The following is a 6,847-nucleotide window of genomic DNA, read 5'->3' on the forward strand; positions in this document are numbered from 1 at the left end:
AAGCAACTTTACAATCAGAGCATTCTTCCAATGGCCCACTAATTGTTCTTTCTCCTCTGGGGGAATAATCACGTTCGGACCCATGTCAGTCATAACCACCTTGATTCTCTCCTTCTATCTTTCATTGCTCCACCAGTCCTTCTCCTCGTCCACTTCATCCGGTTCTTTGGTCACGGCTGCCTTGAAAGACTTCCATTTCTTCCTCGGTGTCTCACCCTTATCTGGCTCATGCATCTCTCCTTTGCCCTTTGACCCATCAGTCCTAGTCTCGTCCTCTTGCATAGGTAGCCCCACGTTGATCCCATCAACATTCATCCACTCTTCGACCCTCGGTGTAAGGATCTGCGTATTGGTAAACCTAGCTTCATCGGCTCGAACCTTTTTCCTACTTCTGTCTAGAGCATCTTGTTCCTCCAGCAACGGCGTTGGACGTAGGTTTTCTTTCTCGCACACGCTCATACTCTTGTCGATTCAATTCCGTTTCATAACTTTTCAGACACCTTTTGTTTTTTGAAATAAGCATCTAATACTTTAAAATATTTTTCTAGTACCATTTATTATCTTGAAATATTTTTTTAGTACTATCTATTCTAATATAATTTTTGGTCCAATCAGAGCTCTAAAATACATTTTCTGTAACACCTAGTATCTGATTTCCAATACACTGAAATATATTCAATAGCACTTAGTATCTTAAAATATTTTTTCAACATCACCCAATATTTTAAAATAAATTTTTGACCTAGTCAGAGCCGTAAAATATTTTTTTTTTGTAACACCCAACATCTAACTTCCAACATACTAAAGTATTCTTTTAGTAGCACCCAATATTTTAAATTAATTTTTAGTACATTCAGTATGGTAAAATATTTTTTAAGTGAACTTAATTTCTTGAAATAATTTTGGCGTAATATTTTAGGTATTGAATGCACTAAAAATTAGTTTTGAATACTTGGTACTACTGAAAAAAAATATTTTAATGCGTTATAAGCTAGATATTGGTTGTTACAGAAAAAATATAAGGCTCTGACCAGACCAAAAATTATTTTACTGTACTGGGCAGTAGTAAAAAACACTTCAATGTGTTGAAAGCCAGATACTGGGTGTTACCGGAAAAATATTTTAGGGCTCTGATTGGACCAAAAATTACTCCCTCCGTTTCTTATTATAAGAGACATTTGATGCTTATGACATGTTCCTATATATAAGAGACACTTACAAGTTATCTCTACTTTTTTGTGTTGATTTACTATTTTACCCATATTTATCATCTCCAACTCACACTCTCCCTCCCTCCCACTTCTCTTTCTTTTAATAATTTAATTGTTCTCTCTCATGCTCTCTCTCCTTATTAATGAGGGCATTTTTGGAAAAAAATTATACTTTTTGCACATTAATTGTTCTTAACTAATTTTAACTGTTTTTTTTATCAACGTACTTCGGTTATTTGTCTCCTATAATAAGGAACGGAGGGAGTACATTAGAATAGAAAGTACTGAAAAATTATTTCAACATAATAAGTGGTACTAGAAAAATACTTCAGGATGCTAGCTACTTATTTTAATTTAAAAAAAAAAAAAAGTGCCGCCCGACCATTTCTACATCAAAATGGTGTAGTTTGAGGCAAAGGAGGGTAGCATATGGGAAGGGGTAAAGGGGAGAAGCCGGGTGCGTTTGATATTTGTGTCTTTTCTATTAATTCAAATTCCATAAATTATGAGAACATTTAATGAGGGAGCAATATTCAAAAACTGATATAGCAATCCATGTCTGAAAACATATAATAGTCCTCTGCAATATAGACCAGAATTACAACTCGAAATGTGAGAAATAACAGAGCATGTAGGGAAAGAATTAGATTAGAATCATGGGTCCAATCTAATAACATTAAGGAGGACATTATAAACATTTTTGGAAAGAATACACTAATGCTTATTGGAATAATTACGTTACTCTTTAGCATAGTACATGATATTGACTCCAATGAGTCTTGGCTCATGGATACATAGCTTAAACTCAAACCACACAGAAATAAATTACTTTTATGCTTTTTTCACGAGTGGCTTTTTTATTCCCTATTAAAAGCATTATTTCTCTGTTACCCAAAAAAAAGAGGCATTATTTCTACTTTAAGAATTAATTTAAGAATTCCTAGACGAGTTTCTTGATCTTCATGATAGAATCCTTTTCAATTTTTTTTAAGCATTTCTTTTCATAAATATCTTGTGTTGCTTCCCCTTCATACTAAGTGCCTATTTGGTTAAGCGGTGAAAATTCAAATAAACCCATTTGAATATAAATAAGTGATCATGAAACATGTTAATCCTGTTTAGCTAATTTTTATAAAATCTCGATAAATCGTGATTTTACTCTTCTACCACACTTTTAAGATAAGTACTCCTCTGTCCCTTGTTATAAGATCTAATATTTTAAATGGATATGTCCCTTTTTACAAGATCCTCTTTGAGTTTATCCAAACATTTAACAAATTAGTATCTATTTTACCGCTAATTGAATACATTTAATACATTTTTTTCCTTCATTTATCTCACATTATATTCTCACATTTACTTAGTTATATATAGGGGTATAATTGAAAAAAAAAATTGTATTTCCTATATATTAATTGCTTTTAACTAATTTTAATTATTTTCTTAAACCACATAATTTAGTTAAAAGAATCTTATAATAAAAGACCGAGGGAGTACCAAGAGTAGCTCATGCGTTTGAAGAATCCCAATCAATTTTTATCATCTGAATTTTCTTCAATCTATCATTCTATACTCTTTCAAAAATCTCTCCCTAAGTAATTATATTTAATAATATTTATTAAATTTATGTCTTTTTGGTAATTATACATCTATAAGTAATTTTAATAAATAAAAATTAAATATAATCACAATTCTTAAAGTTACGTACAGAAAAAAAAAATATTCAAACAGAAATTATCTGGTATCACTCATAAAATTCATGATAATATAAAATCATAGGTGTTTACCACTAATCCAAAAGAGCACTGGATCTCTTCTGCTCACAACCGCTTCACTCCGACTATATGCTGTGCCTGACTGACTTCTCACGTTAATTCTTCACTATCCTTGGAACCTTTGATTATTTTGCTCGATTTTTCAGTAAATGGTATGTTTCCAGAAATATAGTATAAGAAACAGAAATTCTCGATTTTTTACTTAGTTGCTCTGTTTCATCATTCTCTTCACTATAATCGCAACAATGAAAAGCATGCAAAAGAGATGACTTTGAATGAAGAATGAAAGTATAGATATTAATATTTTCATTATTTATATTGACAAAAATTTTAGAGCAGAAGCAAAAGGGAGATCAAAAAATTATAATCGCAATGATCATTTAGTAAAAGAAGTACCATATTCAAAATAGAATGTCTATCCCCAGTTGGATGTATACGTAAAGAGGTATTGGCTTTTTAAATTTCAAACTGACATATAATCTTCAGCCCAGAGGATTTAGTTGTGCTTGTAGTTTTCGTGGGATTTGTGGTCTCATATAATTCTTAGTTTTCTTTCACACAAAACAGAGTAAAACATTGAATTTTATCAAAACATAAGCTCTGCAAGACTGCCACCAGTGGATTCTGTTCTGTCTCTGTCAATTTCAGCTCTGAAATCTGAACCATTTTGCATCCACAAGACTTAAATGCTTCCCTTGCAGCTTCACGATTCTGGCAAGATGATTAGAGTCCTTGTTGTTGCTTAGTGGTTTTCATCTTGAAGAAGTTATTTTGTCAAGTTTACTTCTGCCACCGAGAGAAATGAACCATACTCAAGCTTGGAAGAAAAATTTAGGTATTGAGAGACTTGCCAGTTGCATTTAACTTTGTAATAAATTATAACGAATTAGTAAAGGAAACCAATATTCGTGATACAGCTTTCAAAATTTGTGCTTTAAAGCCACCTAAACCTTGACTAAATGAGCAAAGAAATTTAGGGACCTTTGAATGGAACTGTTCATGATAAGAATTTGATCATGCGGGAGTACATTTATACTTTATTTTATAATGCTTGGGATCAAAACCGTCTTCAAAATAAATTCAAGAGTGCGAGATAGAAATGTTATCTCTCAAAGAACAGAAAGAAGAAGGGTGTTTTTGAGACATTAGGGTTGATGAGGGAGTTTGAAGCAATCAAGAAAGTAAGTCTCGTGTGGTGAGAGAAAATATAAAAGCAAAAAAGCAAGTACAAAATATAGATGTTAAGTGGTCCTCCTGTCTAAACCATAATGTTGTTAGGAGTTCATCTTCAACATAATCTTTCACAGTTGAATACTGATATTTTAATTTCATAACAAATTCTACAGTGTGGTCGTGTTTATTAATTGGGCTGTTAGTTATATGTGTGCTGGGTTTTGTGTTCCGATAAGTTCCCATGATAAAAAAAGAAAAAAAATGAAAAGGAAATTTAAAAAAAAAAAACAGAGAATAGGGTGTGTTTGGGTAATAATTGTTGACGACTCTTATTGTATAGATTGATTAGTAATGAGATTTTTCTAGACTTGATCCTGTGGTTATTGTCTTTCACATTGTGAGAGTTTTCCATGTTAAAAAATTGTGTCTTACATATATATATATATATATATATATATATTACTTGATGCATTTTGTTAAGGTTTAAATTACTTTATACACATTATTTTAACTTAATTTTTTAAAATAAAAATTATGTCTACTGTTTTATATAATATTTGTGCAATTTTTTTTCTCGAATACATTTTTTTAGATGCCAGATGGAATGGCAAATGTGGTATCATATTGTTCACTAACGCAAAAATGTTCAATATATTGATTTATAAAGAAGTTTTACAAGCTTAATAGTCTTGTATAAGGTCAAGTTTTGAAAGTGCTATGCAAAAGTTAGAGATTATTGTCCATTCATGAAGTTCAGATATATTTCCCTAAGATTATTTCACCCATAGTCAGTGAGTTCATAGAGGGACTCAAATGACAAGGTGAGGTATGAAGTAGAATAGGACAATAACCCAAGCAAGAACCCCCCAATAAAAGTAATTCATGTTTATGAATTGGAGCACAAAATTGAAAAATTTTCTGCCATTGATCTCGTGATTTAGTAATACGAATGCTAAGTGGGCAATTGTGAATGTAAGAAATGATATTTTTCGGTATCCGTCTTCAATTTTTTTATTTATTATTTTATTTAGTTTTGTTCTAAAAATATTAAATATAAATATTGAAAAGATAAATATTGGAGTGTTTCTTATTAAAATATCATTATTTATATTCGCCATGGCGGTATAGAGATCACAACTAGCGAGAATAGAACTACTTTAGGGTAAGAATTTGACCATGTGGAAATCCATTTGTTTATTATTTCATCATGCTTGGGATCAAACCCTTCAATCAATAATGCTAAACCTTGATCTGTTCTTCTTCAAAAAAAGAAATACAAAAATTATTTGATGTTTAATAGGCTTTTTCCTTTCATTTGTCCGTCTATTAATAACTATAGTGTTGTTTTTCTATTCTCCAAATTTTAAACGGAAAAAAAAAAAAGAAAAGTAAAAGGAGATTTACTTCTTCAAGCCACCAGTTCTCTTTCTCTCTTTTTTTTTTAACTCGAAGTATCTTTAAATCATTTTGAATTTGAGACTAATCTTTATTGAGCTAGTAGTGTTAAAATTAAAGGCTTCCCAACAAATATGCTTTCCGGATTCGAACTTACGTTTTTCTTTTTACAAAACTGAGACCGCTTATCATGTCAACGAACAGCCTATTGGTAATTAAAATGCTTGTTAATTATTGCACATTGACTTTAATCTTGAGGAAGCTATTATTCTGTCAAGAGAAGTAAATTATTCAAGCTTGGCAGAGGAATCTAGTTTTTGGCGAGACTTGCTAGTTGTCTTTAACTTGTTATAGATTGTAACAGTGAGTAGAGGAAGTAATATTGGTGGTATATATAACGTTTAAGTTTGGTTGGTTATATTATTATACATATATTCTTATGAAGATAAATAGTAACTATAAGAGGAGATTAATTAGATAAAGTTGCTTATGATTATTATATCAAGTTTTCTAATCACATGAGATATTTTTTTCCCATGTAAAATTATTATTAAATGATTATATGAAAAAAGTTAGGATGGAAAAAAAGGACACGACAGGACGGTGGAGAACTTGATATTATAATTGTAGGAAAACTGACCTAAGGTTTTTTAACAATTGAAAAAAAAAAAAAACTTGGGCACATCGGCAAACTAGACTTCTGGGCTGTATGACAAATAACTATACAAAATTAAAAAGGGATCCCATAAAGGGAAGTTTACATAAAAGAAAAAGTGGTATTATCAATTTAAGAATCATATTTTCATTGTAAAGGGAAGTTCATAAAAAAGAAAAATAGCATTGTCAATTTAAGAATCATATTTTCATTATCATTACATTGTGTAGGCCTAAAAACCTTATAAAATATGTTAATTAATTGAAAGTTTGACGTGTGAGTAGACCTTAATATCGCAATTTATTTTATGCTGACTGACTCTTTATATATATATATATATATATATATATATATATATATATATATTTATATATTAAAATGATTGAACAAACAACTCCTTTTTCTTTAAGGTATAGGAGGAAAACGGAAAAGAGGGAAGGAGAAGGAAAATTTTGATGAGTTTAATTTAAAAAATTAATGAAATAGGATTAAAAGTTTTTAATTAAGTTTTATTACTCTTTTGTTTTATATCTTTTATAACCCCATTTTTTATTTTTTTTTAAATTAAACTCACGAAATTTTTTCCACCCTCCTTCTTCCCACTTCCTTATAACAAATATAGGGCAAAGCATAATTGT

Source organism: Neltuma alba, unplaced genomic scaffold, assembly GCF_004799145.2.
Source record: "Neltuma alba isolate B1F8T4 unplaced genomic scaffold, ASM479914v2 tig00003788_pilon, whole genome shotgun sequence".
Lineage (NCBI taxonomy): Eukaryota > Viridiplantae > Streptophyta > Magnoliopsida > Fabales > Fabaceae > Neltuma > Neltuma alba.